The sequence below is a fragment of the Thamnophis elegans genome, chromosome 5 (genome assembly GCF_009769535.1).
Source record: "Thamnophis elegans isolate rThaEle1 chromosome 5, rThaEle1.pri, whole genome shotgun sequence".
Lineage (NCBI taxonomy): Eukaryota > Metazoa > Chordata > Lepidosauria > Squamata > Colubridae > Thamnophis > Thamnophis elegans.
This window is the reverse complement of record NC_045545.1, coordinates 68,001,210-68,021,048: the sequence shown is the minus strand read 5'-3', so window position 1 is coordinate 68,021,048 and position 19,839 is coordinate 68,001,210. Positions and strand designations below refer to the sequence as shown.

Sequence of the window (19,839 nt, the reverse complement as noted above, 5' to 3'; positions counted from 1 at the left end):
TATTTTTTTATTTTATTATTTTATTTTATATTTTATTTTATTTTATATTTTATTTTATTTTATTTTATTTTATATTTTATTTTATTTTATTTTATATTTTATTTTATATTTTATTTTTATTTTATTTTATTATTTTATTATTATTTTATTATTTTATTTTATTTTATTTATTTTATTTTATTTTATTTATTTAAATTTCTCAAGAAGGAAATAAGTATGAAAAACACATGAAAGAAATGGCACAAATAAATGGATATAAATAAGCAAAACATAGCATAAACACAAAAAGAGTACATATAAATGGGACAGTAGGACAGGACGATAGGCATGCTGTTGTGCTTATGAACTTCCCCTTAGGGATCTCTTAAGAAATGCGTAAGGTCCACAGTAGAAAGTTTAAGGTAAAAGGTATGGGGGTTAGAGGGACTAACAACAGGATTGGGTAGGGTGTTCCACACATTTACTATTCTATTGCTGAAGTCATTTTTCCTGCAATCAAGATTAGAGTGGACTACATTTAGTTTGTATCTATTGATAACCCTTGTGTTATTGCAGTTGAAGTAAAAGTAGTCATTAACAGGTAGGACGTTATGGGCAGATTATCCTGTGTGCTAAGTTTAGGTTGGAATGTAGATTGCGCAGTTCAAAATTATCCAGTCCTAAAATTTCAAGCCTGGTGGTATACGGAATTTTATTACGAGCAGAGGAGTTGAGTACTCTTCTTGTGAAATACCTCTGGACCCTCTCTAATGTGTTAATGTCCGAAATGCAGTGTGAGTTCCAGGCAGGTGAGCAGTATTCAGGTATAGGTCTGGCAAAGATTGTATATGTCCTGGTTAGCAGCAGAGAGAAAACTACGTAAAATAAGGTTGACAACTCTGAAAGCCTTTTTGGCAATGTTGTTACAGTGAACTCTGGGGCTCAGGTCTTTCAAAATGAGTACTCCTAGGTCTTTGACAGAGTGTGGCTCATCTTTTAGATCATTTCCACCCAGCTTGTATTTGATGTTCTGATTTTTATTGCCAATGTGTAGGACTGAGCATTTCTTAGCAGAGATTTTTTTGTTTGACCATTCAGATGCATAATCTAAGTTGTTTTGTAGAGTAGTAGAATTGCCTATGATGTTAAATAGTTTTACATCGTTGGCAAAGAGGATGCAGCTGCTTATAATATGGTTACATGTTGATTTTTCTGAAACCCAAATGGCTACCAATGTCTCCAACTCAAGCAGGGGATGTATGTAGACAAAGTGTGTAGGCTGCAACAACTGGATAAGTGTGTGTGTGTGTGTGTGTGTGTGTGTGTGTGTCTACGTATAATATTTCACAACAGAAAAATTCAACAAACCAAAAATGAAAGTTAATCTTTATTTTTTAAAAAAACTCCTTCCAAATCACTGGCAAAAGAAAGCCATCTATATATGACTATTCAGAAAGATGGAGCTTTCCAACAGGACTTTGAATCATGAGATTGACAAGAACTACTGTCCATCCTACCGCACACACTTAGTGATTATTTAGTGATGCATTTGGGGCTGCTTTCTGTCTCCCTATCTTGTTGATGGTGTGCATTTTGATCCAGCAGGAAGAAATAGCAATCTTATTTACAGCTTAGAGAAGATATTCAAAGGCATATTAAGTGGCCTTGGAATTGCACTTTCTGATTTTATGTACACATTGAACCGAGGAATAAAGTGGTTTATTGATTTTTACTTATGATTTTTATGAAGCTAACCATAAACCATAGCACGATGTCTTTCTAACTGTCATGCCTCTTCAAAAATAATCCATGGTTAGAACAAACCTTGTTGTGAGGGTTTGAAAACCTTTGGTTCCTTTGGATGAAGAATTTAAGACAGAATCTTGTTGCCTGTTTTGCAAATGCTTAATACATTAATTCTAATCCCTATTTTGTTTTTAGCTGAAGGCAATATGCAAATTTATATGTATAAAATAGTTCTGATAGTTCCATCAGCTGCCATTCACATGAGAGGATTTTATCTGGGATCATCTAGGTGGTGGCAGGATGGAAGAGGTTATTTTATTAGGAGAAGATGGAATGCAAATGCAATCCTTATACAAGATACCTGGTACACAGTTTTGCTGACTGTATTTACTTGCAAAAAATACATACCTGAAAAGGGCAAATCTGAAATGGATTTATAACAATTAAAAGTTTTAATTCCTTTTATGTATAAATAGCAGTGGTGGCATAGTGGTTAGAATATAATATTGCAGGCTAACTCTGCCCACTGCCAGGAGTTTGATTTTGACTGACTCAAGGTTGACTCAGCCTTCCATCCTTCCGATGTCAGTAAAATGAGAACCCAGATTGTTGGAGGCAATATGTAACTCTTAGAGAGTGTAAAGTATTTTTGGGTATATAAGTATATAAGTCTAAGTACTATTGCTATTGCTATAACTTTGCTTTACACAGGGAATTTTTATTTATTATTTCTTCTCACATGAAATGACTGTGGGAGGTATACAGCAAAAAAAAAAGTATAGAAGCAATACACATGTCAAATACAGTGATATTAAAAAATATGCAAACAACACTGTACAACTTTTAAGGAAGTATCCCACTATTCCAGGGAGTACATGGAATTTGGATAAAACAGTTGCAGAGGAGCCGAGGTGGCGCAGTGGTTAAATGCAGCACTGCAGGCTACTTCAGCTGACTACAGTTCTGCAGTTCGGCTGTTCAAATCTCACCGGCTCAGGGTTGACTCAGCCTTCCATCCTTCCGAGGTGGGTAAAATGAGGACCTGGATTGTTGTTGGGGGCAATATGCTGACTCTGTAAACCGCTTAGAGAGGGCTGAAAGCCCTATGAAGCAGTATATAAGTCTAACTGCTATTGCTATTGCTATTGCTATTTTACTGTTCTTCATGAATGATATTTTCTCTCTCCCAGCTCTTAGAACATATCTGTATATATTTCTGAATTGTCAATGACAATACAAAGACTGTATTTTGAAACAGCCTTCATAATCCTAAGACATTGTATTAGAAAAATGTAGAAAACAGCTTAGAAACCATTATTTTGTGAAGCTACATTGAAAGTTATACTAGAAGTAAAAAGTTATTAATGACTGATATAGTTTGGATTGTGCAGACAAGATAACTATTGAGGGGGAAAACTGTTTAGTTATCACACAGTAAACACACTTCAGTTCAAAAATCTATTTACAATTTACAACTAATAATAATAGTACTTTAGTGATTGTCATCTATCTTCTCTATCATCTATCATCTCTTTTCTACTATTAGCTAAATGAGCTTCAATTATTTCTACAAACAGATTTCTTTTCAGCAGGCTATCAGCAAGAAGCAATAGTCTTGTCAAAATAATCTTGTCAAAATAATATGACTTGGCAAAAGAGGTCTAGGGCCAGTTCATATCCCATATCATAATCATATTCCTCATTGGCAAACTGAATGAAAATTAACATTTCCTGAATAGGAGCAAAGACTTTCAATCTTTGATCATCGTTGAGAGCATCTACAATGTTTTTTTTTGGTTGTATCATCACTAAGTTGTGTCCGACCCTTCACAATCCCATGGACCACAGCACAGCAGGCTCTCCTATCCTCCAATGTCTTTGGGAGTTTGCCCAAACTCATATTCACTGCATCAATGGCACTATCTAACCATATCATCATCTGTCATCTCATTCTCTTTTTGGTTTTACAAATTCTTTTTGAGATTTGCATTTATTTCAGGAAGTTCTCTATATTATCCAAGATTATTCTTATATACGAGGACAACTAACCCAGCTCCATGAAATGCCTTTGTTAATACATTTTTAAATATCTTTCTTTTATCTTCAAGCTTTTTTGTTCTATTTGAGTAATTCAATTGTCTTGCTGTTTTGGTTTTTTATCTGTGTCTCTTAATAAGCCACTTTTCTTTTTATTAGTCAATTGTTTAAGTTTTTAAAGATAAAAATAACTTTACAGCAGCAAATACACTGTCACCAGCTTGATACATTGTACAGCCTTTCTGAGTTTCAGTTTCACCAACTCATACTGGGAGTTGATCTGGTATGTCCCTGAATTATCCCGTATGATATTGTGCGTTGCTGTTTCCAACAATAATTCTCCAGAATTCAGAAGGATCATAAAAATATTTTCCACTGAAGGTTGAAATTTTTGCTTTTTGATTTATTGGTGTTTTATTTATTGGTTTTTGTATTTTTCACAAGGAATAGCATATGGTCCAGCTAGCTGAAGTCCAGTACTTGATTTCAGGACAACAAATGGTTGTCAGGTTCCAATTCTTCACAGATTTTCCGGCAATATTAAAGGTCTTCAGGCATCTTGAACTGATAACAACTTTCTATTTGCTGCGAACATGACCAGGAATATCTACTTTGCTAGCTTGCACATTTTTTAGTTCTTTAATTTTTTTCCACATTGCTTTTGTGCATCTGTATGCCATCTCTGCTAATTGCATCTCATCATTTTGGTACCTGTTGCCTTTTATGGCTGTAATAGTTTCCAAGTTTTCCTTGTGATGTCATTGCACAAGGACATGACATCAAAACAGAGTGATAGTCTGTTCCACTTCCAACTTTGCTTGTCAAGCAAAACCAAGAAAAACTTTAAAAAGGTAAAGGTTCCCCTCGCACATATGTGCTAGTTGTTCCTGACTCTAGGGGACAGTGCTCATCTCTATTTCAAAGCCGAAGACCCAGCACTGTCTGAAAATGTCTCTGTGGTCATGTGGCCGGCATGACTAAATGCTGAAAGCACACAGAACACTGTTACCTTCCCACCAAAGGTGGCTCCTATTTTTCTACTTGCATTTTTACATGCTTTCAAACTGCTAGGTTGGCAGAAGCTGGAACAAGTAATGGGAGCTCACTCCGTTACACAGCGCTAGGGACTCAAACCGCTGAACCGCCGACCTTACTGATTGACAAGCTCAGTGTCTTAGTCACTGAGCCACCTTTAGAAAAACTTTACAAAAGCACATTTTTAACAAAAATATCTAAAATCAAACAGTGAATTTATTTTAAAAAGAGATCTGTTTGGTCTGGTGGTTAAGGCTCTAGGCTAGAAAGCAGAAGACCAGGAGGTCAAGTCCCACTGCAGCCATGAAAGCTAGTTGGGTGACTTTGGCCCAGTCACTCTCTTTCAACCCAACTCACCTCACACCATTGCTATTGCGGGAAACTTTTTTGGAGGAAGGTGTATTAGATACGTTTGCCATCCTGAGCTATTTGTATAAAAATAAAGATGGGTTAAATTATAATCCCGTTTCCATATTTTTCACATGAATGTGAAGGACTGTGCTTTAAGTGGTACCAATTACTTTATATGGTAAACATTAAATGACCATAATAAAGGACAAAAGTGAGTTTTTGAAAAATAAATTTAAAGGACAGATTTTTGAAATAAAGGGCTGCCCTTTATAAGGAATGCATGTCACTGTATTCATAGTACATGTTGGTTTATGTATATGCCACTGTGGTGGCAGAACATTAGTTTTTCTTCAGTGTTGATGAATGCATCTGAGGTGTAGAGATCAATCCCATGCATCAAGAATATTGTAAGAGAATATAAATGGTATATTTTAAATAACAGCCATATTTCCTCAACTTTAAGCCGCTTGAAGCCTTTTATTTTTCTTAAAAACTCTTGACAGCCATTTTGGAAATCTACATATATAATGGATTAACACTTTTTGGTTCATAGGCAAGTTGTAAACATTGTATCCGAATTTCCCTCAGGTGAAAGATTGGCTTAAATGCAATTCTCAGTCAGAATGGCTGGAAGCGCTGAAACACACTCCAGGAAAGTGGAAACTGAGAGACATAAAGTTCCTAGTGATAACCCTGAACCACAAAGATCCTAATGATGCACAGCTGTAATGAATAAGATTCCAACCAAGAGCAAGAGACAAACCCATCACTTAGTTAACAGCAGGTGGTATTTGCATATTAAAGGATCAGTAACCGTTTAGAAGCTGCTCTTTTGTGGAGGGAACAACAGCAAACATGAATAACAGCAATTACACTATGACAATTGGCAGCATCTCATCAGGAACTGTATGGCAGAGAGAAGAGATTAAATTTATCTAGCAATGAGTCACAAAGCACTGCTGAGAAGAAATGACAGTTTCTTGGAGAGTGCCTATACATACTGCTGCTAAAGAAAATCTGTTGGCTTCTGCAGCCATTCATTGACATTTCAGTCTGTTCCATAGTTCAGGATAATTTCTTTAAAAATTGCTCATGTTTGCATATCAAACAATGTCATGTTTTGGTATGTTCATAAGGAATAGTTTAATATAATCTTCTGACATATCAGCTTTCCAACATTTGGTGTTTTCAGATATGACTTCAAAGTTTTTTCCCCTATCCACTTTTTTGTGTTGGTCAGGTACAATGGGTGCTGCAGTTCGACATATGTGAATTTGACATATGTGGATTTGATAGCATGGTACCATTCAATTCATTGCTGTTGAAATCCGAACTGGAAATTTCATTCTATTGCATAACCTTCAAGGCATTGACCGCACTTCAGCAATAAAATGTAGTTTTGACAAGTGCCTGTTTGAGTGGGAATCTGATATATGCAATCACTTGGAGGGAGGGAGGGAGGAAGGAAGAGGGAGAGATGGAGGGGAGAGGCACCCTGATATAATAACTACATTCAGTTTAGTGGTAATGCATATGGGATGTAATGCCCACAATTTCCATTGGATTTATGCCACTTTGAGCAATATCTTTAACTATATGATTATGTAGATAATAAAGTTTGCATCTTTTGCAGACAATCGGGAACAATGTTGTGTACCTCCTCTCCAATTTGGCCCAAAGTGTGTGTGTGTGTGTGTGAGTGTGAGAGAGAGAGAGAGAGAGAGAGAGAGGGAGGGAGGGAGGGAGGGAGGGAGGGAGAGAGAGAGAGAGAGAGAGAGAGAGAGAGAGAGAGAGAGAGAGAGAGAGAGAGAGAGAGATTGTTCTTCTGTAGTCAGTGCAGTGGATCTGCTCCTCCAAAAGCCATGCTTTTGGGTCACCTCTGGTTCCTCATTTCTTGCTTTGCATAATATTCTCTTAAAAGGTCTCTATCATGATAATCAATAAATTGACAGTCTCTTGAAGGAAAAAAAATTGCTCTAACAAAACACTTGGCTCTTATAAACATACCTTGGCACATATTCTGTATAGCAACTGGTGGTGGCTTATCCAGGTTTGTCATCTTTGAATTCCAGCAGGCGGAATTTGCCAATTGCTGCCAATGTAGCATTGCTCAGAATGGCTCTACAGAGAGCATGGAATTCTCATGGGATTTATCCTAAACGATTTCTTCCCCATTCCAGGATGGAGCAAAGCAGCTGTGTGGATGAGCCCTTTTTATTTTTAAAACCGTTTTTCTTCTTCAAGAAGGATAAATCTTTGCTAGTGTGCAGCAGATGCTGCTAAAGAATGCACCTCCATATACTTTTATATGTAAAGTTGAGAGAATTCCTGAAAATTTTAATTTCCTGTACTTCATTAAATTATCTATGCAGCCATATCCAGCCATTAAAACGGGATGCACTAAAATGTTCCCTGATGTTGCTTTGGCACATATCTGAAATACAAAGGTTTCTATTTTTATGTTTTCAAAGCAACTATGAGATACATTAAGTTGAAGTAATCAAGATATTAAAAAAAATCTTGAAATATTAAAACAGGAATAAAAAATAATAAAAGTGAAAAAGGCAATGGAAAGACAGAGGCAGAAAAATACAGATCATGAAGGTTGCCTTCCTGTCCCCAAATAGGTCATCCAGCATTTGAAGATATGGACAGAATTGTAGGGTACGAACAGAACAGAGGCTGATCCACAATTCATCTCAGAAACTACAGTCTCTGTGTTGTCCAAAGATAGATAGCGATGTTTTTATGAGGTTAAAGTTCACCTCACTAAATTCAATCCTACCATAACTGGCTTCTTGGCATCAAATGATTTTCATTTATAATACTTGACATCCGTGCAATGGAAAGTAGTACTAAATGTGGGGAAAAGATGAGATCTCTACCTAAATTACCATTCCTGAAAGTAAAAAGAAGTCTATGCATGCCAGAAGAAAAGTCTACATAATGATAGAGGTTCTTCTATTTTTGACCTTTCAATGATAAATTGTACTCATTCTTTTCATTTCCATATGACCAGGATTGACAATTTTTTTCATGAACATAGGCTATACTTTATTTTTAATTTTTTAAGTTGGAAAGATCACATATAACTGCAATTTTGTTTTCCTTTTTCTAGATTTTTTTTGGAATGGGACCGGAAAACCATGTAAAATCAATTTTAGAAGTCATGCATTAGATTTCTTTTTTCCCACATTGGAAAAGAAGGCTGTTTGTCCCTTTTTTGTGGGATGTCTTTGTTAATCTTTGCCACATATTAATCTGTGTCAATACATGATGCATTGAATGCTCAATCATCAGGTTAATGGCCTGAAGTGATTTCTCAGAATTGCTTCAATTATTAAGAATTGATAAGCTGTGGTGGAGCATTGGTTAGAACGCAATATTACAGGCTAACTCTGCCCACAGCCTGGAGTTTGATCCTGATGGGCTTGAGGTTGACTCAGCCTTTCATCCTTCTGAGGTCAGTAAAATGAGGACTCAGATTTTTGGGGCAAACATTGAAAATTGCTCAGAGAATGTTTGCAAAGCAATATGGAGTAATATATAAGTTTAGGTGCTTTTGCTATTGCTCTTATGAAATTATGTAAGGGCAGACTTGATTAGACAATATAGCAATAGCACTTAGACTTATATACTGCTTTATACTGCTTTACAGCCAGTGGTGGGTTTCAAAATTTTTTAGAACCTCTTCTGTAGGTGTGGCCTACTTTGTGGGAGTGGCTTGCCAGCCATGTGGCTGGGTGGGAGTGGCTTGCCAGCCATGTGACTGAGTGGGAGTGGCCAACTTGTAAAATGTGGTGAAACTCACTTAACAATGCTCTTGGTTAGCAACCAAAATGTTGGCTCAGGAACTCTGGCATTGAAGTATGCAAGTCTTAAAACTGTCAAGTTACAAGACCCTTGCACCCCTAACCCTTTAGAAAAAAAACCACAGGGTTGTTCAAACTTGACAGCTTTAAGACTTGTGGACTTCAACTCTTAGAATTCCTCCTCTCGCTCTTCATCTTGATGATGTGCAGAAGGGCGGGAGGAGGGAGCTGGAACCGGTTCTAAACGGTACTGTAGATTTGTGGAACCTCTTCTATAGAAGAGGTTAGAACTGGCAGGAACCCACCACTGTTCACAGCCCTCTCTAAGCAGTTTACAGTGTCAGCATATTACCTCAACAATCTGGCTCCTCATTTTACCTACCTTGGAAGGATGGAAAGCTGAATGAACCTTGAGCCTGGTGAGATTTGAACTGCCAAATTGCAGTCAGCCGGCAGTCAGGAGAAGTAACTTGCAATACTGCACTCTAACCTCTGTGCCACCGTGGCTCATATATTGAATATGAGGCCAATGTGTACTGTTTTTCATCACCAGTGCAACATAGTCTGCTTCAATGAGATAATTGTTACTCTGCAGGTGACATTCTCTGCTTCAGTGCTTTGATTAAAAGTGCTTGAAGACTTGCTGAGACAAAGAAAAGGTGCTTCAATCAAACTTTGAAGGAAGTAGAGAGCTTCTCTGAAGGTCTGTAAAGCCCTATCAAATCATACATCAGTTTTAATTGCATGAATCTTGGTTGTGTAGCAATAACTTGGTTTATTTCAAGTGTGCTTTTATATTCTGTATGTAGAAGCTATATACAGTCTAGCACAATATTATGGTAATTATGGTAGTCAAGAATCAAGATCATTTGAAGTGCTAGTACCATTCTATAATGACCTGGTAAGACCACACTTGGAATATTGTATCCAGTTTTGGTCACCACAATATAAAAAAAAATGTTGAGACTCTAGAAAGACTGCAGAAAAGAGCAACAGAGATTATTAGGGGACTGGAGACTAAAACATATGAACAGTTCAGGAATTGGGTATGTCTAATTTAATGAAAAGAAGTACCAAGGGTGACATGATACCACTGTTCCAATATCTTAGGAGCTATTACAAAGAGGAGGGGAAGTCAACACATTCTCCAAAGCACCTGAAAGCAAGTCAAGAAGCAATAGATGGAAACTAATCAAGGAGAGAACCAACTAGAACTAAGGAGAAATCCCCTGACAATTAATCAGAGGAAAGACTTGCCACCAGAAGTTGTGGGTGTTCCAACACTGGAGGTTTTTAAGAAGAAATTGGACAACCAATTGTCCAATTGTCCAATTGTATAGGGTTTCTTGCTTGAGCAGGGGACTAGACTTTAAGGTCCCATCCAAGTCTGCTATTATATTTTTGCTGTCACTGGATAGTACAAGACAATCAATAACTATATGAATAGTTACCCGTACAATCAGTGAAGAAGTGAAGGAATCTATTATTTCTATATTTTCTGCTTTCATTTTGTTTTTAAAAAGCAGCTGGCTAGTAGATTTTTTTAGTAGAGATTTAAGGCAAAGCATGGAGTCTTTCTTATGCCCATTTTATAAGAAGTCTGTTCTTGATTTTGATTGTTTTTAATCCAATGAAGAAACAAGCAATGCTTGGCAGATGATATGTTTTCCACCCTCAAATCTTTCCAGATGGGAAATGACTGTTGCTTCATAAGAAACAATTTTAAATCCAGGCTTTTGATGTTGTTATGATTAGACAATAATAATGTGTCTGTCCAAAATGAAAAGATAGAAATAAAAACTGGAACTTGTAAGAGCACACACACACACACACACACACGCACACACACTCACTACTGAACATCTAAACATTTTAAAATGTTATCCTCCCATTATATATAAATAAAACTGATCATTGTTTTATCCATGCCTGAGGCTCTGGCATAATCATTCTATGCAGGGAGACCGAGGATGGGCTGCAGACCATGTACCTGGTGTTCCCAAACCCTTTAATATAGCAGTTGAAAATAAAACACCAAATGAAATCATTTTTAGGGTTGTACGGAGATTTGGGGGACACAGCACTTGAATGAAACCCAGACTTAACTAGGGTTAGTAACATATTTTGTACGTTGGTGTTCTCTGAATGTGTTGACAATGATATTAAGATCCATTTCCTGTGAGAGACAGACTGGGATTGGGTGTGGCATGAATAATGCTTGATTGTAAAAATGCTTGTCCTAGAAATATCCTGAGGATTTCTGATATTCAGGATGAGAATAATCAGGGTTATGTCTATTATTTTTATCAATTGTTTCTGGCACTACTGTCCTAGAGTGATTTCTTTTTCCCAAAAAGATCAGCATCCTAATATTCTTAATAATATCTAAATATTTTAAATTGTGTTTCTTGGCAATGTCCATTATTATGTCATGGTGAAGTTGTGGTTGAGAAGCATCCATATTAATTCTGTAAAAATATGAAATGTATGTGGTACCCTAACCTCCAAAGGCAAAATTTTCAATCTCACTCATGTGTTAACATCTTTCAGAAAGACAGAAATAGTATAAACTATTGCTAGGCATGGACAAATGTCCACAGAATATACTTTATAATATTCTCTAGGAAACTCAAATGGACAAGACTCCTACTGAACATTAATACACTGAGGGATCTTTTTGCTCCCAGGAAGACTTGAATGCTATATTTTCAATTGATTCAAAATTGTTCCATACTTTACTTTCTTTGCCAGAAGATAAAGGAGATGCCTGATGAAATTGTATATAAGCTTTTTATAGGGTTGCGTTTAGGGAATCTAATCAAAGACAAAAAAGCACCAATAAAAGTGCAGTGTGAAGTAGGTTTCTGCAAGTTCCACATATGCTCATTTATCTTTGCCACAGGATATTTTCTTTTTTGAGAATATAGGTCTTCAAGGAATTCAATCACTTCCCTGTAATTACAAACTGTGAGTTGTAGGGGAACTACTCTCCCAAAGACTTCCTTGTGGGGCAAAATGGTCACAGATTTATGTTGCTCTGTCCTTGTCAAAAATCCTTCAACTAGGCAAGAAGTTTTGGGGAATGTCTGAGGTTGTTGATTGGGTCAGTTATTTCACTCAGCACATTTCTACACTTATTGTTTCTTGATATATCTTGTTATGAAATGTGTTCATATCATCTATTGCACAGTGAATACACTGGACCCATGGTGCCTCTTCCTTCACAAGAGCCTATAATACACTGAAATGTCTAGCAACTTTAGATACTGTCTGATAATATTGCTTGCAGCACTGACTCAGAGGGAGATTGAAGGCAGAGAAAATATTTCAAGTTTAACAGTTTAACTGAAATTTTGAAGTTGGGTCACAACTTCTTCTATCCTATCTCTATTTCCTTCCCCCCCAAAATACTTAACAGATATATCCTTGGTAGGCAAATTAAACATGAAAGTTGTTCTATTGTACTGATATCTGCGGTATCAGTCATACTTTATACCACAATGCATTATTGTCCTGATCTCAGAAGAATATATGTAGAGCTATAGTCTCAAGCATCTTCTTCATAATCTCAAGTGATATCCATTTGAACTTATATTGTTCAGCCATAGGTTCAGCTGTGGAATATTATCCGAATGTATCATCAAGAGCTAACTCAGGTCCCTCCCAGTTTTTCCTCAAAAAGGCCACAAAGAACAACACATACCAGTTATCAGATTGATAAGATAGTCAACTGATATTGTTTTAGCCTCTTACACTTGACTCCAGTTTGCCTTCTGGAAAACCTGGAACAAATGTTTAACTTGGTTTCATTAGCCTTACAGTGTAGGCAGCTGAACAGTGCAATTAAATACTGATGGCTCTCCAGCACTTTTTTCCATGAATGAAAGTATGATGCACATTATGTTTCTTGTGTTTGGAGAAAGAATGTTCGTCTAACTGAGCAGTAAATCCTGCAATAATTGTCCAGTTTTAAACAAATATGGAGCCACTCATATCTTTGTTTCCAAGTCAGAAAATACTTATGTGTTCCTGGTTTCCACTCTTTCAAAGCCTTAAGCAGTGAGTGCATTCCTACCCTGTTCACATTCCCAGTTGAGCAATGTGTGGTGTAAATACATTAAAAGTATTGATAGTTGTTTGTTCCTACCTCATGCCACAGTACTCTACCCAAATGGAGTAAGAGTTACAGTTCATGGAGTCAATTTAGTCTCAGGATGATTATTGAACTTTTTGATCAGAAACCTTTTCAAGGTGATGGAGAAATTGACATCTCCCAAATGCAAGCTGGGAATGCCAGGTTCAGACTAACCCAGACCAGCATTGTAGTGAAGAGGCACAGAACTGGATGTGGCAGTTTGTAGGCAAGAACAAGAAACACTCAAGCATCTCCCTCCCTCCCATTCTCTAGTGCTAACTGATGTCACAATTAGCTAATGACAACAACAACAACAACTGGATAAGATAACAAAAATACAAAGACCTGCAAATAGAAATAGAATCACTGTGGCAAAACCAAGCAAAGTAGTAGCAATAGTAATAGGTGCCTTGGGCAATCCTCAACAACTGAGGCACCACTTGAATATCATCAGCATTGACAAATTCACCATCAGTCAATTGCAAAAGGCAGCTTTACTCCGAAAAGCTTACATTCTGGGACAATATCTGCATCACCATCAGACATCCAGGTCCTTGGAAAAGACTTGATAGATAGACAAAAATGTCAAACCCAGTCTGAACATCTGGCTGCCAATGCAACAAACCATAACAACAATAAAAACCAACACAGCAGGAGACTTAAAAACATCAGACTACTCCATAGAGTTGCCATTCTCCCCCATGGCCACAAATGGATTACTTGGCAGGATTGGCCTAAATCACAGTTTCTCAGTCATGAATATAAACTTTGGGAGGATAAATGAACCCCTATTCTGAACAGGTCTATAAAATCATTTGGCTCATCAGACTCCTAAGATGGGACATAGTAATTCCAAGAGAGGGCAACATTGCTTGGGGCTCAGGTTCCTGAGGTTATGGCAAATCACTCTCCCAACATAGTTTTCTCTGACATTTATATTAAAACTTTCCAAATGGTGAATAGGTGTACATGCACAGTGGTACAATAACAAAACGAATAGCTCCAAAAGTATTAGCATAGTATAAAATTCAAATAATGACAAAAGTATATTATGTTCATTTATGAAACTTTTTATCAACACTGTGAAGCTGTATATTCCCAACTATAGATATGAAAAGCTATGTTTTCCCACCCATCTTTAAAAGACCACAAAGGACAGAAGGGCCAGAGCTGAGCAACAGAACCTCTGCTTGGCAAGTACAACATCTGAACTTTAGCATCTGACATCTCGGGTCTGGGAAATATTCCAATCTGAAAGCTTGAGAAGTGGTAAACAAACTTTTTAAATCAGCTGTTCAATCTATCAATTAAATCAGAAGGATATTAGCTCAGTATTCAAAAATTGCCCACTTACATTGTTGACTGTGAAATATTCAGCAATTGAAGTTTAGAACACAAATAACTATTGAATTCAGCTGCTGTCAAGTTTTGGCTAAAACACATCTGTTATTTTAGTTAGCACATAAGAATGGCTTTTAAAGTAGATACCAAACACTGCAGCTAAATCAATAAAAGTGGGGGATATTTGTCATGAAAAGGTCTGTCTCTGCAAAACATGTCTATCCATTTTGACGATAATGTGCATTTGAATGATAATGTGAAGTCCTTATGGAATTGGGAAAATGTTTTTTTTTGTTCTACATCTATTAATTCCCAATCTTTTGTCTGTATTTTCTCACACTTCATCCCCTTTTCCTTTCATAACTATCTATATGGGACAAGGTTCCAATTCCAAACATTTTAGTGCTTCAGAATACATACCCTCCTCTTGTATTATAACTCAGGAATTATAAGATACCACTAACATTCCAAAATAGACAAATATACAAGTCACAACACAATCCAAATTCAGTTCTGGCCTGGCTGCTAACCAAACTTCTATCACTATTTGTACCAAAGAATGTTTAGAAAATATTCAACATTCATAGAATAGCAATATACAGCACATACTATATGTATTTGGTTCTATTATACATGACTATTAAATAAATTTAAAAGAGAAGGCTATTTTTACATGAAGCAGTGTGTATGAACAGAAAGCACAAAGGTGAGCATGATGTAACAATAAACAAAAATATAATGCAATAAACTGTGAAAGAGTGTGGCGCCTTTATAAGATTGCCCAAGGGTGAATTCAGCCCATTAAACAATTCATCCTTGCATAATGGGATTCAAACAGAAGAAGGTTTTACGGGTGAAAACATTATAGTCCTCAGTAGTTCCCTTTCTGAAGTCTCTGTAGGCTACTAGGAAATTTGATACCTGCTTTATTTTCATGGCCACAAAGTGCATATTTTATTACTGTCAAGGAGCTACAAGTAAAAATTAGGTCTGTCTTGACACTGCTGCTCTGCAATTATTCACTCTAACAGTAACTGTTGCTGGGAAAGCAAAAGAAGAATAATTTTGGTTTCCTAACCTTGAGTTCTCTGTGCCCTTTTTGGGCAAGAAAACAATGGACTCATGTAACTTTCATTGCCATGATTGAATGGATCAAATTTCAGAAAGGGTATTGAGGCATCCCATCCATTACAGCTAGGCTTTGCTAAACATCAAGAAGGCTGCCAGCTTTAGTGCAAAACAACGATGAACCAACAGCTTTGCAGCCCCTTCACTAAATAGCATGTAGCAATAATTTTAACCCTTCAATTTAAGTTGACAAAGAGAAGGTCCTAAGTCAAACATGAGCTGTTTGATACATCAGGATGCTTCATGCTAAATATTGCATGGTTATGATTGCAGGATGTTGATGAGAGGATCTTGGGAAGAGGAAGTAATGGATACTATGTTGGTTGTGTGGCCCCTTCAGTGTGTAGCAAAAATATAATAGCAATAGCATTTAGATTTATATACCCCTTCACAGCCTTCTCTAAGCAGTTTACAGAGTCAGCATATTACCTCCAACAGTATGAGTCCTTATTTTGCTGACCTTGGAAGGATGGAAGGCTGAATCAACCTTTGAGCCTGATGAGATTAGAACAGCCAAATTGCAGTCAGCAGAAATATCCTGCAGTACTGCATTCTAACCACTGCACCACCACGGCTCGTAATCCTTCAGTCAGGATTAATTTAAGTCTTTTACTGTATCAGATGGTTTCTTATATAATGGGGACCATTAATATGATTTTAAAATAAGTATCTGGAAATGGTAAAAGGTGTTTTAAATGGTAAAAACCACCACAAAAAGAAACTCCCAAATTCTTCCAACGTCTTTCTCAAAGTTTCTCAAATAGAGTCGAGGTGGCGCAGTGGTTAAATGCAGCACTGGGTTCCACCACAAAACTGCGCTCGACTAAACCGTGTCCGACTAAACCGCGTCACTGACGTCATCAACAGGGCGACAACAGCGCGGAGACAGAAGCACGCTGTAAACCCTAAACCTAAAATTAATCCCTAAACCTAAACCTAACCCCCCTAAACCTAATCCTAAACCTAACCCTAAACCTAACCCTCAACCTAACCCTAAACCTAACTCTTAACCTAACCCTAACCCTAAACCTAATCCTAACCCTTAACCTAACCCTAACCCTAACCCTAACCCTAACCCTAACCCTAACCCTAACCCTAACCCTAACCCTAACCCTAACCCTAACCCTAACCCTAACCCTAACCCTAACCCTAACCCTAACCCTAACCCTAACCCTAACCCTTAACCTAACCCTAAAGCTAACCCTAAAGCTAACCCTAAACCTAACCCTAAACCTAACCCTTACCTTAAGTTGAATTGGCTTGCTTCCAAAGCGCTATTTAAAGCACCCTCCTTTCTCCGCGCTGGCTGTTGTCTCCCTGTTGATGATGTCAGCAACGCGGTTTAATCGGGCACGGTTTAGTCGAGCGTGGTTTTGACGGGTCATGGCAGCACTGCAGGCTACTTCAGCTGACTGCAGTTCTGCAGTTCGGCTGTTCAAATCTCACCGGCTCAGGGTTGACTCAGCCTTCCATCCTTCCGAGGTGGGTAAAATGAGGACACGGATTATTGTTGGGGGCTATATGCTGACTCTGTAAACTGCTTAGAGAGGGCTGAAAGCCTTATGAAGCGGTATATAAGTCTTAACTGCTATAAAGTACTTCAGAAGAATTTGGAGATTTCATTTGGTGGCATTTTTTAGTTTATTATGTTAAAAAAGCTAATGGAACAGAGTGTCTATTATCTATTGTCCTAGAACCCCCTGTTTGTCTCCTTTTCTCCCTCTCAAGAAGCCCCATCAAAGGAATTGCTGTAAGTGATTATCCTGGAGATGTAGCTGAAACTGGGGAAGTCAAGGAGACTAATGGGCATTGAATGGGATTGTATAATAAAAGAGAAAGTTGTACCTTTTGATTAATGTCAGTCGTTTGAGGCAGACCAGGTGAAGAAACAGAGGACTGCAGGGTACAATAACAAAATTTCAAAAGCCTGACAAAATTTATCTCCTGGTCTTTTTTTTACATCAAAGAGAATTGAGGAGAAGCAATCTTGAGCTTCTTTTCTACGGCACTTTCTTCCATGGGTATGTTAGTGTGTATGTATCTGCCCTTGCATTATTTCTTCAAGATTGTTTTTCTACTTCTCTAGCGTTAAACAACCAGGATTTAGGCATGAAAAAAATCCAGTCAGCTATGAGATGGTAACAAAAGGATACAGAACCTTCCAATTTTTTGTTGCCATTTGGTTGTCCTGATTTTTACAGATGAGATCTCCAAGGTTTGGTAACCCAGCTTACTGTTGCCCCACCATAAATATTTTAGTTTGTAAAACTAAATATTTTAGTTTAGTTTTTTCAGAATATTTTAGGTTTTGTTTCCAGAAAAAAAAAAAGCCCTAAAACAACAAAGGTTTCCTCAAATGTGAATTGTTGAGAAAAAATTGTAGGGTTTTGGATAGCTGCAGTATGGTATTCCTGAATCACAAGGAGGCAGTCAGAATAGGTCATCAAATTTGATGAAAAGGAGTTATATAACACCTCAATTTTGCTGCAAGAAAAATGACATCTTTGCTTTTACCATCTTTGTCAGTAAAAAAGCAGTGTGCCTCCATGGATACTAACCAGGAGCAAATATGGAACAATTTAGTTTATACTTCTCACCTTTTGTTATATTCTCTTCAATTATAACAATAATTTTCCTTGACAGTTCAGAAAGGCAAGCTAAATCTCCCTCCTATGCGAAATGACGTATGATATTTCCTGTTTGTTATGGCAATTTTGGTCATGTTGACACAGCATAAAAATTGGCAATTGGCAATTTAATAAATTTATATGCCGTCCAATCCTGTAGGACTCTGGGCGGCTTACAGAAGCAAAAATAAAAGTAAAAGTTAAATTAAAGAAGATATACAATTTAAAAAGAAGAGATACAATTTAAAAAAATGCCTTTACTCCCATTCTCTCTTAATACTTGTACTTATGTATATCAGCCTAAATTTTCTTTGTTAGATGAGGTCTAGAAAGCTGTGTCCAGCCTTTCACAAAGCAAAGGGATTATATGAGATGATAAACCATCATATGATTTGTTTGTGGCATACTCTATTGTGCAAATGTAACAATTGTGGTTTATAAACTATTTTATAGCTCAGTTTATTTTGTGACCGAAGACCATTTCAGTTAATTGAACACAATATCATTTTAGAAACTGATAATCACTCTGTTAATGTATGGTAGTCAGAATTTTGATCAAGTCACAAATTCACTAAAGATTTATATTCCATCTAAGTAGGAAACAAGAGATTCAATCTTGAATTCCTTTTCTATTGGGAAGTTCGTCTCTTCACTTGTGATACCCAAAGCAGATACTTGTCCTTAGCTTATGAGATCTCATATTTATGCATTTTACATGCAAATATTAAATTTTATGAACAAACTATGGTTTTATTATTTTTCCCCAGAATAAGAAATTTTATTACTTTTTACTTCCTCACTACCTATTTTCTTCTCCCTAAGTCCTGCTTGGAGAACTTAATGGTTGCTCTTCCATTTATATTAAGAAACAAAGATGGTTATTCCTTTACGCAATTCCAACTCTCCTTCAGAAACTCAAGTTGTTTTATGTAGTGCTCCCTCTCCTAATTTTTCCTCACTAGAACAACCCTTTAAATAGATTTAGACAAGAAGGAGCAATTGGCCACTCATTGGGAACTCTAATTGTCTTCAGGTATATCTCAAAGGGAGGTTGTGGCTCAGTAGCTAAGACACTGAGCTTGTTGATCAGAATGGTTGGCAGTTTGGCAGTTCGAATCCCTAGTGCTGCGTAATGGAGTGTGCTCCTGCTACTTGTCCCAGCTCCTGCCAACCTAGCAGTTCAAAAGTATGTAAAAATGCAAGTAGAGAAAATAGGAACCATCTTTGGTGGGAAGGTAACACTGTTCTGTGCACCTTAGGCATTTAGTCATGCTGGCCACATTACCACGGAGACATCTTTGGACAGCGCTGGCTCTTTGGCTTTGAAACGAAGATGAGCACCGCGCCCTAGAGTCAGGAATGACTAGCACATATGTGTGAGGGGAACCTTTACCCTTTACCTTTATATCTCAATGGGTAGTGACTTGATTGAATAAATTATCTAAAACTCATGATTAATTTTGCCTTTCCTTCCACCAACAGATTACATCATGTTAAAATAAGGATGTAGAAAGAAAATAAAAGCTAAAAAACCCAAAATGTTTCTGCCCCCAAACAGGCAGTCTATTACAATTTGACCCCTGACTGTATAAGCTTGGATTTTGAATTGGGCTGTTAATTCAGTTTCATTCGTATATGTATGTATGTA

The 19,839-nt window shown here is 37.1% G+C and overlaps 1 pseudogene; it reads right to left on the bottom strand.

Moving 5' to 3' along the window:
* Window positions 1–3,227: 3,227 nt before the first annotated feature.
* On the bottom strand, window positions 3,228–4,299 carry LOC116509440 (annotated as a pseudogene).
* Window positions 4,300–19,839: the final 15,540 nt, after the last annotated feature.